Source organism: Equus caballus, chromosome 28 (genome assembly GCF_041296265.1).
Source record: "Equus caballus isolate H_3958 breed thoroughbred chromosome 28, TB-T2T, whole genome shotgun sequence".
Taxonomy (NCBI): Eukaryota; Metazoa; Chordata; class Mammalia; order Perissodactyla; family Equidae; genus Equus; species Equus caballus.
In genome coordinates, this window is record NC_091711.1 from 45,916,002 (window position 1) to 45,931,088 (window position 15,087).

Here is a 15,087-nt window from a genome sequence, read left to right on the forward strand (position 1 = left end):
CCAATTGCCAAGAAGAAAGGGAGAAACCGTCAAATCGCAAGTGCAGGGTCTGAAACAAGAGAAACGCACAGAAAGCCGCCGCGGGCAAGTGTCCTGGAGAGCAGACAGACGAGAGGAAGCTGCCGCCATCTCTCACCGTCGCCCAGCTGAGATCACGAGGGTGGGTGCCACGGGTCCGCTGGTTTGTGGGGGGAAAGCCTCTGCTTGGCTGCTGGTAGGAGGGACGTTGGGGTCCCTTCCGGAAGGTGGTCGGACAGGAAGCAAAGTTACAGGTGCCCTTGCCCTGGGCCCAGCGGTTCCACCTACAATTATCCCACCAACGTGGCCCCTGGGCAATCTCATTCTTTGCAGCAGCTCGGGTCAAAGTGAAAGCTCAGGATCGTCCATCAGGAGGGCACGGGCGCAAAGGCGGCGGATCCCCGATGATGCAGAGAGACGCAGACCTCCGAGGGCCCAGCAGCAGCCCCAGGACGCCCCACGCTTGCACGCCCCATTCTCTGACCCGCATCCTGGGCTGCTCTCCCTGGTTCTGCGGCTTTAACGAATGCTGAGGCCTCTCCCCTGAGCTTCCGTCTTGACTTCTGGCCTCCTGGACCTCCCCCTGCCCGCCTAACAGGCATCCCGTTCTTAGCACGTCCAACACCGAACTCCTGAGCTTCCCTCTAAACCCGCTCCTCCTCGGTCCCCCGCATCTCAGCCCACGGCGGCTCCCTCCTCCCAGGAGCTCAGGTCAAAAGCCTCGGAGCCGTCACTGACTCGCTCTTCCCCCTCTCACCCAGGTCCACTCCATCGGCCAATCTCATCTATTCAAAACAGACAGGATCTCACCACTTCCCCCCGTCTCCTCCGTCACTGCCGCCGTCAGAGCCCCCGTCCTCTCTCACCTGGCGCATTTCAGTACTCAGCTGATTTCTCTGCCCCCACCTCCCTGCAGTGTATTCTCAGCACAGGAGCCAGAGTTCTCTGTGTTTTTAAAAAACATATATATTAAACCTCTTCTGCTTAAAACCCTCTAATATCTTCTCATCACCAAGGCCCTGCTGACCCTCCATGCTGCCCCCTCAGTGCCCTTCTGACGCGGCCTCCTGTCATGTGCCTTTGTCACTCTTCTCCAGCCGCACAGGCCTCTGTGCTGTTCCTTCGACACTCCTGGGCACTCCTGCCTCGGGGCCTTTGCACCTGCCATTCCCTCTGCCTAGACTGCTCTCTAGGCATCTACGCAGGGCCCATTTTCTCAGCAACCTCAGGGCGTGGTGCAGACGGCTCCTCCAGGAGGCCTTCCCAGCCCTCCTGCACCCCAGTCCCTGCTTTACTCTCCCTGTCACACTCCCTACCAGTGATGTCCCGTCTCTGTCATTTGAGGACCGTCTGCCTTCCCGCCAGCTCAAACGTTCCGTGAGGGCAGGGCTTGCCTGGTTTTGTGCCCGCTGCTCTATCCTGGCCCTGAGAACGTGGTGGGGGGAGCGTGTAGCAGATGATTCAGACCCCAGCCCTGGAGACCCCATCTGGAGGGGCAGACAGTGACATCAGGGGGGTGAATCTGAGACAGAGGGGGCCTCAGGGCTGGGGAAGAGGAAAGTCAGAGGAGGCTTGAGGGGAAGTCCCGGTGGCTGTTTAGCTTTTGCTTGGCTTCCCACAGGGATGGTGAGCTCACTACCTCGAAGCCCACTGTCCTTTTGGCTGCTCAGTTATCTAGAAAACTTACAATGGGGCCAAATCCCCTAATGCAGTTCACAGTCCCCTGCCCTGGTGGCCTTTCTGAGATACGGTGGCAGCAGCAATGTCCCTTCTCTCTGTTCCAGGCTCCCCCTTCTCTGAATGGAGGCAGTATCCCCTCGACCTTGGCCAAGGCCTCCAAGTGGCCGTCTCTGCCCTGGGCCCCCCGTCCAGACGAGCCCCGTCTCACTCCCTAGGGAGACACCTCCGTCTGGGGACGACAGGCCCCAAATCGAGGCTGGTGACCCTCGAGGGGGAGGGCGGGCCGGGCCTCAGGTGTGGGCGCTGCTCTATTCCTCAGGCCGGCCAGGGGAACGTGGCATTTGTTTCAGCATTTTTACACCTTAGAGGAACGTTGAACACACATTCTTTCGCAGAACAAGAAATATTTCAAGATCAGTAACATTAAGGAAACTCTGCTTCTGGGTCCTGGGAGGGTAGTGCTTTGCCGCCTGAGCTGGGCACTCAGGGCTTCCCACTGTCGCTACTTTCGCGGCCTCACCTTCCAAGGACTCTCTCTCCAGGCCCGGGTGTGCCCCACACGCTGGGGGCACCCTCTCCTCGGCACCCTTCCATGCAGCTGGTCTGACCCGCGTGGGTCTCGGTGACAGTCAGGACCACATGGCGCTGTGGAGGGGCTGGCGCAGGAATTGCCATGGGCCTCGGAGTCATACAGGCCTGGGTCCATATCCTGGCTCTGCCGCTCACAAGCTGTGTGACCCCAGGCAAGTCACTTAACCTCTCTGGACCTCAGAATCCACCTGATGCCACTTCAGGCGTGCAGGGCCATCCTCACTGCTGGCCAGCAGGGCCCTTCACCGCGCGGACCCCCCCCGGCTCAGCTCATCTGGACACAGCCCAGCCCATCAGCCCCTGTGGCCCATGTGCCTTGGGAACACGACTTCAACAGAAACTTCCAGAACAAAGCTTCGCCAAGGTCAACTTTTGTTCTGCTTCTGTGGCAGCTGCGCCACAGCCACGCAGGCAGCTGCGGTCCACGAGCGCAGGAAGCCGCTCCCAAGCAGCCTGTCCCCGAGAGCCCGCCTGCCCCTGGTCCTGGGGCCGCCCGCCGCCCAGGCACTGTGCCGGTGGCCTGGCCCCTTACCGCCAACAGCGCCGGGAAACCAGGCTTGGGGCCACCAGTGCCCCTCCCACTTGTGTCAAGGCTGCCGCCACCCACGAGGCCTCTGGCAGCGCTCGCTCCCTGGCGGCGTCCTTGGCCCGGCCCGCGCTGGGTGCTGGGGCTCAGACCCTGGTCAGGTGTGCGTCCCGCCTTTGAGGGCTCTGAGTGGGTGGGAGCCACAGCAGGACCCCTAGGCCAGAGCGGCAGATCCACGCTGCATCGGCAGCCAGGGCTTGGGGTTCATGGGGGCACGGCCTTGATGGGAATGGGGACCCAGGAAAACCCTTGGGCACTGATGCCGAGCTGGGCCCTGAGCAGAGTGAGCAGGAGATGGGAAGGCTCTCGGGGTTGGGGGGAGGCCCGGCCTGAGCCAAGGCCCTTCAGAGGACCGGGGGGGCGGGGTGGGGGGACGGCTCAGGATGCTCCTGGGGAGGCTGAGTTGAGAGGGGGAGCCCCCAGGCGCTTTGGCCACCAGGCGAAGGCATTGGGATGGACTTGACCCTCGGGCCCCAAGGAGCAGGCGTGAGCTCCTCGTTCCAGAGGAGGCAGGGCCGGGCTGGTGCCAACGGCACGGTCCCTGCACAGCTTGGCAGAGCTGCCCAACAGCCCCAGGGGGCCATTATTCCCCCACAGACAGAGGAGGAGACTGACGCTCAGGGAGGCGCCTCAGCTGGCCCAGCGTCACGTGTCCACTTAGCGGTGGAGCTGGGAGTCCAGCCTGTGCTGCCAACGCCGGGCTGCGCAGCCACCCCTCTGGGGCAGGGCACGGCCTGGAACCTGGCCCTCGGCCCCCAGGACAGGAGGGTGGGCAGCTGGCAGCTGCAGCCTAATTGGGAAGAGGAGACGGAACACCTGGCGATTTGAATAACAATGGACGCTTCCTGCAGGCGGAGGAGGCTGTGACAGTAACCCGCCCACCGAAGCAGAGTCGTCAGAGGCACCGGGACAAATTGCTGGGTGAACCTCCGACAAGGCGCCCTCCGCGGGGCTGACAGCTCGCATGTATTTAGCACTGACTATATGCCAGGTGTGGCGCCAGGAGCTTTTGCAAGGTTTTCCATTACGTTCTCACAGCAACCCGGAGACGCCGTCAACCGCATCTTACCAGGGAGCAGACGGCGCGGGGCCCCGAGTGAACCCGGGCCGGTAGGATTCAACCCCACGGAGCTAAGACCGCACGCAGTCCCCCGGGGTCCAGCTCTTAGCCGCGGAAGGTGTGGTCCTGGGAGGCTGCCTGGTGGAGGTGTGCTCGTGTGATGATGAGAGAAAGTGACATGCAAGCATCTGGAAAAGGTGACGGAAACTCCCGTGAGCCGCCCTCTGCGCCCACTGACAGGGCTGGGAGGGAAAGAGTGACGAGGCCCAGCGCTGGCGAGGGGGCAGAGCAGCCCCGAGCCACGGAGGCAGGTGGCTGCCAGGAGCTGGGAGAGGCAGGGGACAGTTCCGCCCTGGAGCCCCCGCAGGACCAGCGCTGCCGGCACCTTGATCTCGGGCGTTCATGAGGTTCACTTTGAACTCTGACCTCCAGAACTATGAGAGATTACATTCGTGTTGTTTTAAGCCACTAGTTTGTGTCATCTGTGTCAGCAGCCACAGGACACTAGCATGATTCCCAGACAATGGTGTGTGCAAGTTCCCCAGAAGGCCTGGGTGTGAGTGTTCAGAGCAGCTTCACTTACAACGGCCCCGAAGTGGAAATGAGCCACACGGTCCTCAGCAGGTGAATGGATAAACAAACTGCGGTACGTCCATACAGGGGAGTACTACTCAGCAGTGAAAAACAAGGGCCGATCGCTACACACAACAACGTGGATGAATTTCTCTTAGAGACACAACGTTGTGTGAGAGATGCTGGTGCTATGAGCCCACGCCACCCAATTCCACATGCAGCCCAAGGTCAGGCAGAATGAGTTAGGGGCTGGATGTCAGGGGAGGGGTGCTCAGGGCGGCAAGGCAGCCTCATGGGTCCTGGAAAGTTTGATATCTTGGACTGAAATGCATGAAGCTGTGCAGATAAGATGGCACCTTATTACTTTAATGCGGAGAGGGTAACGGAGCCACGGGACACCTCCCCCTGGCAGCTGGTGTCTGGCGTGCGGCAGCTGCTCCATAAACATTTCCTAAGGAACCAGCGGAAGTGGCTGCCTCGTGACGCCCTCCCCCCTCCATGGAGAACACGGCATCTCAGGTGCGCTCCTCCCATCTGGGTAAAAATAAACGCTCCGTGTGTGCCGCTTTGCCTGTTTACATGTGATCTGCACATGCACCATCTCATTCGCGTGCCACCCTGAAGGCAGGGACGATTCCCCCATTTCAGAGATGAGGAGCCTGAGGTTTGGAGGGTGGGGGGGTGTTGGTTGGCAGATGCCCCACATCCATTCCCTTCCCCCCTTCTGGACTGGTCTCTGCACCAAGGCCTGACTCATACCTACATCGGGACAATCAGGACCAGCAAGACATAGTTCTGGGGTCTGTGTTTGAGCTGATGCAGATGCTAATATTGTCTTTGCTGCTGGGTTTGGATTGTTGCTTTGGGAGCTGGTGGTAGCTGACTCGTGACCTGGAGGGAGAGCTGGGCCTCAACCTCAGAGAAGTGGAAGTGAGAAATGCAAGACTAAGTCCTCTTCAGGTGGCTGGAGCTGCTGGATCAAGCCTCTCCTGAAGCCCATATTCCCCCTCTGGCGTGTTCAGGGGTATGAGTTAAACATTCTCTTTATTGTGTAGGTTAGTCCGAGTGAGGTTTCCTGTTGCCTGCAAAGCAAGAGCATTCTAACTGATAAGTGTCACTGGGTACAAATCCGGGCTTGAGCCTGCATGTGAAGCTTCATCTCCTCTTCCCAGCCAGGGTACCCAATGCTCCAGTGCCTGCTTCCAAGGCCCTGGCCGACCTGTGGGATCCCCCAGTTCTCGCAAATTTGCTGGGAGGAAAGCAGAGACAATAATATCATTTGACATCGGGGACAGCGACGCTCAGAGACACAGAGTCCAGGGAGGAGCTGGAGAGGGGTCCGAGCCTGGGGAGGACCAGATCTTCTGAAGAGTGGTCCTTCTGGCAGCCTCTCCCCACTCCCAGCACAGAGCCTGGCGCACAGTAGGGCTTCGTGGGAGGTGGCTGAACAAACAGCAGAGGGTAGTGTGGTGCGTGCTCCGCTGGCCGGAGGCCCCATCTCTGTCCCCTGCAGACCCGTCCTCCTGGCAGGATCGGTGTGCGGGGATCCAGGCATGGGGGGGCGTCCTGACCGACGTGGTCACTGCCACAGGCGGACGTGGTCAATCCGTGGATGTGGATGCAACTACGTCCCTGAGAACCCGCCCACCCCCGGCTCTGAGGGGCCCTCGGGCAGCGGGCGAGAGGACCCCACATGACCCAAGATACTGAGCCAGAGGGAAGAGAAGGAGCTGAGGACCACACAGCTGGATTTCCTACTCTTGCAACCTCAGGGAATGACCCTCTGGCCTCGGCTTGCACACCCCAGTGATGGGGAGCTCACTGCCTCCTAGCAGAGCGAGGCTACTTTGATCCGGGCTGCCTGGTGAGCGTCTTTCTCCTGCACGGAATCCTGCTTCCTGCACCCGCTTGCCATCCCACAGCCCTTGGGGCCTCAGCTTCAGCCCTGTTCTGGAGAGACGGGCGGGTTCTGCGTCCCCCGTGAGCCGGTCTGTGGCTCAGGCTTCTCTGGATCACAGCCTCCCTTCCGGCTTCCCGGCTTCCGGCGGGAGCTGCGGGGCGGCGCGCGAGGGCTCAGGGGGGCCTGGGACCCGCAGACCCGCCGCACCCGTCAGCCTTCGTGCCCTCCATCAGCCGTTAGCCACCTTTCTCCACGAGCCTCAGTTTGCCCATCTGCTAAATGGGGACTGTGTGAGGTTTGCACAGGACCCAGCGTATAGACCCGCCTCGTGCACAGAAAGCCCTCGGTAAGCGGCCGTCCTACTAAGTGGGGAGAAGCAGCCTTTTGGGAGGGGACGTTGGAGGCCCTCGAGGGGCGTTATCTTGACTTTATCAAGACATCCTATTGGTCATCTAGATGGATGAAGACAGCGGAGGTGAAAGTGCGGAAGGAGGGGCTGAGAGAAGGCACGTGAGCGCACATGTGTGCACGTGTGTGCGTGCGTGTGCCTGTGTGTGTGTGCGTGAGGGGGGCTCTGGGTTATCTGGTCCCTCATGCGGCATGGGCACAGCTGGTAAAGGTGTGAGGACCCGGACGGAGGAACCAGGCCGCCTGTCACTGCTGTTTGACTCAGAACGTGCCATGTGACCTCTCGGAACCTTAGCTTCGTGTCCATCAAATGACAAGGGAAACCCCTGCCCTGGAGGTGGCCGTGCAGGTGACGTGGGCGGGGCTCTCCCAAGGGCCCCTCGGACCCCAGGTTTTGGTCACCAGGTCTCCAGGAAAGACGAGAGGCCGTCAAAACGAAGACCCTATTTGCAGACAAATTAGCATTATTTTGTGTCTTCAGGGCACTGCCTCATTTTAAAGAATCTGATGGGAAACCTCACTTTCTTTCCCTAAGGAGAAGCTGGCCATCACCCCCGGGAACGTCGAGGGCACCCATGGGGAGAGGATGGCTGTGCCTTCGGGAGTCAGCTCCGCTCAGGGCTCCGGGAGCTTCCTGGAGCTCACTGATGCCCTGGGGGCAGCTCCCGCCCACCTCGTCCTCCCCAGGGGCCCCTCAGATTCCAGGACAAGCCCCTCAGTGGCAGCCACGCTGGTGTCAGCCCAGCCGCCCCCCAGCTCCTCCCGACCCATCACCCATTGCCACACACGGGCAGCTCAAACGCAAGCCGCCCTGCAGGGCTGAGCCCCAGAGCCAGCCTGCCCCTGGGGCCCCACCTCGGAAAAGCCCACCAGCATCCTCCCAGAGGCTCGGTCCAGACGTCCTCTGTGGGGTCTCCCACTTCCTAACCATCCCCCACCCAACACGCCAGCCAGTCCCGAGGGCCCTGCCCGCCTTCTGCCACCCCCGCTCCTGTGACGGCCTCTCTGATGGACTGCCAGCTCCCCTCCCCACTGGCTGCCAGAGGGAACATTTGAAAAGGCACATTGGGCCATGTCCCTCTCCTCGAGGGCCATCCCCCTGTCCCTGGAATAGGAAGCCCTCTCCTCATGGAGGCCAGGCACAATCAGACCCTCCACCCCTCCCCTCCTGTGCTCCCCTTTTCTCCCCACACTCCTGCACCCCATCTCTCCTTCTGCTGCATGAATGCACTGGCTCTCTCTGCCTCAGTGCCTTTGCACATGCCGCTCCCAGTGCCTAGACCCTTCCCTGATCCCACCTCAATCTCCTCCAGCCTCGTAAGCTCACTCTGTTCTATCCTACGGACCCAGCTGCCCAGAAAGGCAGGGCCAGAGCACAGATCAGGAAGGCTGAGCCGAGGGCCTGTCCTGACCCTGCAGGCTGCGGCGAGCCTCCGGAGGGCTTGTGGCCGAGGAGGGCTGAGCAGGTGCCTCTGCAGACACAGGGCTGGAGGCTGCTCTGGCTCTAGTTGCAGGGGAGGAGGGCCCGTGGGGAACCGGGCCTGGCTCTGGGGCCTCACTATTCAGGCCCCGCATGCAGCCCGCCCTCCCCTCCCTTTGTCACTTGGCCCTAGCGAGCTCGGGGTCTGTAAACATCCACAGCCTCGGGGTTAATTTTTAATGCCGCTTTGGTAAATATTTGATGCCGTTGCTTTCACGGGAGCTCTGGGCTCTCCATCAAATGCCACAAAGTGCCCGGACGCCGTCCTCTCACCGGCCTCTGTTTGTAACCCCTCCTCCCGCCCCCGAGGACGGACTCTGCCCCTTCGCCTCCTGCCATGAATTTTTCAAAGTGCTTTCCCAGCCCTTCTTGGCCCCGATCAGCATCTCCATCAGCCAGAGGGAAGGTCAGAGCTTTTAGCTGAGACCCACAGAAGCCTCAGCCCTTCTCCTCGCCTCACACAGGGGACGAGAAGCCCAGGGAGGGACGCGGCGTGCGCAAGGCTGAACAGCACGCCCTTGTGGGGAGTCGAATGGGAAGCTGTGATCCCACGGGGCTCTGCTCCTCCTACTGGGGTCCCCAGCGGGATTCAGACTGTCCATGCCCTTGCCCAGGCCAGTGGACACAGAGGTGACAACAGACCATGTGGCCATGGCTGCGATGGTAGTGGTGAGCTGGGAGAGAAGTCCTCCAGAGGAGGGAGGGAGGCCTGGGGGAGGACAGCAGCCTGAGCAAGGTTTTGAGGGATGAGTAGGAGCTCGCCGGGAGCTGGGCTGGGGGATCCAGTGAGGTGACCAGGCTTGGTAGGCATATCCCAGGCAGAGACAGGGCCCGGTTCATTCTGTGTCCCCAGCCCTGGGCTGAGGCCCAGGCCTTGGTCTGTGTTTTGCAAATCCTTGTGAAATTAATGTGCCTTCTTGCTCCGGGGGTGTCTGTGCCTTGCCCTTGACCGTCCGTGGCTCCAGGTCTTCCAGCTCCGGCCCCGTCCGCATCTCTGTGTTCCCTCCATTTGGGGTGCTGGCTTGGCCCCATTTCTATCTTACTGCCCCTGGCCGGCCTCAGGTGCCCTGGCCCATTCCTCCTGCCCTGTCCACAGCCCTCCGGTGGGGACAGAGGGGGCGGGAGTGGGCCGAGCTGGAGGCGGGGTCACCCCCAGGCATGTGAGTGTGCACACCCACACACACGCACACACACAATACACCCCCACCCCCACACACACTCAAATCAGATGCACCCCTCACATATACTGCACACACACACACACACACACACACACACACACACTGCACACCCGCCCCCCGAGTCTTTGCCTTTCTCGCTGGCACCATGGCCAGGGAGGAGGCCATCCACCATGGGGAACATGCCCCAGGCCCCCCATCCCTCCTGGGGCCTCCCTCTGCCCCCTGGCACACACCTGTCCCTCCTGGGGCCTCTCTGTCTCCCGCTCACCCGTGACCTGTCCCCGCCCTTTATGCCCCTCTCCCCTCGCGCTGCCGCCCAGGGCTCCCACTGCAGCCAGCGGTGAGCGCCCCGTCTGCTGCGCCCGCAGCCTCCAGCGGCCGCCGTCCTTCCCGTTTGTGGCTACACCACACGTCACCGCGGTCGTCTCCCGGGCCCCCACATCCAGTCCTGTAGATCCTGTCCATTCTGCCTGCGAACCGTCTCCACGTCGGTCCGTTTCTCCCCCTCATAGCTCCCCTGCCGCTTACAGCACCACAGCTTCTTCCTGGGGCCCAGCGACGGCCTCCCCGCCTCCCACGCTCTGCCCGGTCGCGGCGGGGCCTCGTCGAAACTCCCATCTGAGCAAGTCCCTTGCCGCTGAGAGCGCCTGGGGCCGGGCTCTCCGTAGGTTCACGGGCACGCTGTCCCGTCACCACAGCCTCGCCGCACCCTGCACGTCCTCGTCCCTCTGGTGCCGCCAGCTGTGAGCGCACTGTTGCCTGCAAGTGGCTTTTCTGGAAAGCAGTTGGCAGCGCTCCATTAAATGTACACCCTGGGACACACGTGGGTGTCAGAGACCCTGCGAGGTCACAGAGATGTGCCCCTTCGAGCCATGCGAGTGACGGGACGGGTCAGGGTCCAGGAGCACACAGCGCTGGGGGGCATGGAGTAAGGCACTGATGGGAGGAACTCGTGTGTCCAGACTTGTGGGTGGGAACGGTCCAGAAAGGGGCATCGGGGGCCCAGAGGAGGGTCACTGGGCAGTGCTGGACGGGAGCGCCGGGTCCGTCTGCAGGGAGGCTGGGAGCCGGGCGGCCGCCGAGGGAGCCTGGGGGCCACAGAAGCTCTCCAGGACGCGTCTGAGGGGTCTGCGGCCTGGGGTCCGCAGTTGGGAAGGAGGGCTGGACACAGACGGGAAACCTGAAGGAAGCCCCACCCCCTGGGCCGGGGGCAGCTCTGCAGCCCTGCCTCCCTGGCTCTGAGGCCCCCAGGGCCCAGGGACGGCTGTTTCCGGCCTCCTGAATATCAGACAACTTCAGCCGGCATCACCAGGAAGAGGATTCTGGGATACAGAGACCCCAGGGTAACCAAGCGGACAGCAGAACAGTCTAGCACAATGTCCCCCTTTCTTGTCTGGTTGGAAGAGCTACAACACAAGCCCTCAGCTATGTCCACGGGGTGGACAGAATCAGGAAAAGAGGATCCTCTGGGGGTCCTTCCTATGAGTGGGGTGCTGGGCTGGGCCCTCTGAACATCCTTTTGGATTCCGTCCCCATAATCCCCCTGCCAGCTGGGGATTATTTATTCCTCCACTCATGTCTGTCTGGCAGCTCAGAGAGGTGAAGCAGCGTGCCCAAGGACACACAGCTGGGCAGCACAGAGCTCGGTGCCAGCCCAGCCCAGGGGCCCCAGAGCCTTTGTGGTTGCCACCCCAAGGCTGTAGCGCCCAGCGATTCCTGGAGCCCCGGGTCCCAGTGCTCAGGGCATGACAGAATCCCAGCCAGAGCTCGCGGCCAAAGCGATCTGGCAACGGGTTCCTCCCAGCACCCTCCGGGGCGCCTTAGAAACAACAGGAAGAGCATTCCAGAGGGCGTTTATGAGGAGCGGGCGCCCTCTCGGCCCCCAGGCAAGTGTTGGTTTCCGTCATTCTGACGGCAGCCGGAATGCCCACACTGGGAGCCACTCACCGCGCCAACGAGCTTCTATTCTGGGAAGCAAATGCTTCACTAGTTAAGGCCAGAGTTTCAGTGACAGGAGCATAAAGAAGGAGCGATCCCATGGCCCTCCCTGGTCCTCTGTTACCGATGGAGATAAATTACTTCTTCCATCGTCCCGCGGCACCTGAGCTAGGAGCTGCGCCTACTTAGGGCCCCTGAATGAAATGGTTTTGGGGACCAGCACGGCCACCAGCCCAGCCACGATTCTCCCTTCGCGCCACCGTGCTTTCTCCACATTGCCCTGCTGCAGCCCAGAGGGCGACAGTATGGGATTCCCATCCAGCGGACATAAAGGAACATCCTCCTTTCTCCCGGGTAGTTCATGACGCCTAGATTCGCCGAGGCCTCTGCAGAAACATCTTTACTAATTGCTCACCAGAATGGCATCTTTGTTTACACAGTAGCCGGCCACAGTTGCTGGGTTATGGAATTTTAATTAAGATTCCACACTAGTGCGCTGGGTGGGCAGCGTGAGCCTCCCCTGGAGCCGGGTGCGAGGGCAGGAGCGCAGGAGGCCCCCTCCGAGGGTGAGGCACGTCTGATGCGGCCGCCTGGCAGCACGTCCCTCGGAATAGGGCGCCACGGGGCCAGGCACCTGCTCTGTGCCGGGCTCCTAACGGACACCATCTCCATCCTCCTGACGCCCCTGCTTTCACAGACAGGCAAAAGGCCTAGAGGAGCGAGGGACTCGCCCAAGGTCACACACAGGGCCCGTGGACCTGGTTGGCTGGACCCAAGACCCTCGCTGGCCCACCCCGCTGAGAGGCATCCTGGGCCCCGAGACAGCGGAACCCCCATCTGGAACTCGGGCTGGAAGAGTGACCTGCAGACAGCCAAGCCTGGTCTAGTTCATCTTGGAATTGCATCCTCAAACTGATTTTTCCAAAACCTTCTCTAAGGTACGTTCGTCCTGTGGCTGAATACATCGATTTTCCAGGTAGCCTGAGAGGAGGGTCAGATCAGTTTTCTGCGCATCGCTGGCTGGGCTTCCTTGGGGTGGGGCTGTGTCTTTCTGACCTTCCACTCCAGCTCTCAGTACAGGGCACGGCCAACCCTCCCTAAGGGCTTGACAATCGACGAGCGAGTTAACAGTGTCCCGGCTGCAACCTCACAACAGTGCAGCCTGTTTCCGAGAAGGAAAAGCAGGACGGAGCTGGAAAGTTTGCAGAGGGACTGCCCCTCCGGCGATGGGGGCGTGGGGACTGAGAGGCAGATGTGTGATAGGAAGGTTTGACTGGTCTTTCTGCTTCTTTTGCTCCAGGAAGGACCAGGAGCTGAAAGGGGTCAAAGGCTCTCCCTCCCGGAACCGCCCGGCTACCGCTGCCTGGATACCTGTCCACGGGGTCCTGGAAACACCGGGACGGCAGCTTCCACGAGCACATGAGAACATGCTCAATTCTCCACAGCGAGGTGCACGCGCCACGGGGGCAGGCGGATCATGCAAGGTGCTGAGTCCACGCGCATTTGAGCTGTCGTGTACAGTGGTGTGGCCGTAAACATTTAACGACTGATTCTCCAGGGGAGACAAGCCCTGATCTGTAGCGTTTCCATTGTGTAAACCCCGCCAATGCGGTGTCAGAACGCAGAGGCGGGAAGAGAGGCCGGTGGCCACTGAGATACAGTTTCCATCACACAGATACAACAGATGCAAAAACTCGAGAGCAGAGATAACAGCAAATGTAGCAAAATAATTAGGAAGTGAAGAGTTTCGAGTACCTATTATCTTTGTCTTTAGTATAACTATGTGTAAGTTTGTAGCATTTCGCTTTTAACAGTGGCTGTGTTTAACAGCAGGCTCCCCAAATTGCTAGAAATTTCACTCCCAGCTCTTGTGAGCCAGCACGGGGTGGCCCCAGCACATCTTGGATATGTTTATGCACTTGTTTTAATGCGTATTAGGAAAAATATAACTCTGAAAGCAAAGATATGGTTGCTTAGAGCAAGACTGAGTTTTCTAAAAAAGTGACTTGATTTAAAGTCAATTAAAAATGTATTAAGTAAATGGTATGAGGGAGGTTTGTAGACGAGAGGAACACCAAGGAGCTGAAGTTTGAGAAACAAATGTTGCTTTATGGAAATGGCTTCAATTATCACCTGTCTTGGGGGCATAGTAAAAGAAATGGGCAACCCCCAAGAGAGGAAATACAACTAATTAACAAAGGGAGGAAGGGCTGGAGCTCACTGACAATCCCGGAGGTGCAAACCCTATAAAACCCAGGGAGATGGGCTGGAAATGGGCTGTGATGTGAGCGCCCCAGAAAGCTGCAGCTGACGGTCCCTTGGGGAACGCGGCTGGCACCAGTATAAAGAACCATAAAACCACCACCCTCCTTGACTCAAGAATTTGCCCCCCTGGAATCTACCCAGAGGAAATAATTCAAAAAAGGGAAAACCACAAACACTTAAAGGTGTTTGACGCCGCCTCTTAATTTCTGGAGTACGTTTCTCCTCCCGAGACGTTACTTGTCACAGTAAAAAAACTGTAAGCCGTCTACACGCCCCGCTGCAGGGGAATGACGAATTAATGACAGAACACGGGGTCCAGACCACCAGGTACCTGCTAAAATGATATTTAGAAAAACTAAGTAAAACCACAGGATAATGGCTCATTTAAAGCTAAGTGAATAAAATTAGAATGCAAAACTGGGGGTACATTGTTATCGGAAAGCTGTTGAAGCCAGTGCGTAAGAAATGCAAAATATCCGTAGTTCTGTGTGTGTGTGTGTGTGTGGCGGAGGGGGGGGGGGGGTTCCGTGTGGCTTTTCTCTCTGTTTTTCCTCTGGCACTAACAGCCACGATCATTGCAATCAGCATTTAGGGAGGGCCCTGTCACACGCTGGGCCCTTTCTAGTCCTCGAAGTCATCCCGCAGGGTAAGTCTCCCTGTGTCCATTTTACTGATGGGGAAACTGAGGCTCAGAGAAGTTGAACCATTTGCCCGAGGCTCCCCACCCGCACAGGGAGGCTCGATCTGAACCCGGCTCTGACTCCAAGAGCATGCAGCTCACCCCCCACAAGTTTCCCCCAGCGTGACCAGGAGATTCTGAAGCGAAGTTTTGTTTAAAACAGCTGGGTGTTGCGTTTCTGCGTTCTGTGCGGCCGGGTCCTCCTCTGCGGGCGGGCTTTCCAGGGGAAGGAGGCAGGCGGCGAGCTGCCGGGGGGATGGACGGGGACATCTGGCCGCCTCAGCTCCTCGTCGGGCTCCAGAAAGATTCCGAGGGCTGGCAAAGACCTTCACAGATGGTTCAAGAGAAAGGACGAAGACCCCGAGCCAAAACAAACCAAACTGACCACTCACACCTGGGGCCGCGACAGAGCCAGCACTGGGCGGGAACCCACACCGAGTTTCCAGCCGATCCTCGGCCCAGGCCTGAGAGGGCTTGGCATCCGATCCCTGGAGCCCCAGGCCTCATGAGCTTTGGGGATATGTGGGGTCCGGCCCCTGGGCTGGGTGAGACCTGATTTGCACAGGGAACCCACCTTGTGGATGCAGCGAGGGGCCTCGAGCTGTGTGAGCCCCGTCTCGGGGTTTAGCTGTCACAGCCGGACAAGCACAGTGGAGACACTGCCTCCCCTTCTGAGAATGTGGGCTTTGCAGTCGCCAGATCTGGTGTGAACTCCAGCGCAGCTGCTG

At 59.9% G+C, this 15,087-nt stretch overlaps 1 protein-coding gene and 1 long non-coding RNA gene across 5 annotated transcripts in view; one reads left to right on the forward strand and one right to left on the reverse strand.

The window, feature by feature from the left end:
- SHISAL1 (shisa like 1) overlaps positions 1–15,087 on the reverse strand; it is a 75,867-nt gene that overhangs the window by 11,612 nt on the left and 49,168 nt on the right. The gene's annotated exons all lie outside the window — the stretch shown is intronic.
- LOC138921223 (uncharacterized) lies at positions 11,466–14,097 on the forward strand. The gene is made up of 2 exons (XR_011433635.1): positions 11,466–12,353; positions 12,716–14,097. It is a non-coding gene; the product is annotated as an uncharacterized lncRNA (long non-coding RNA).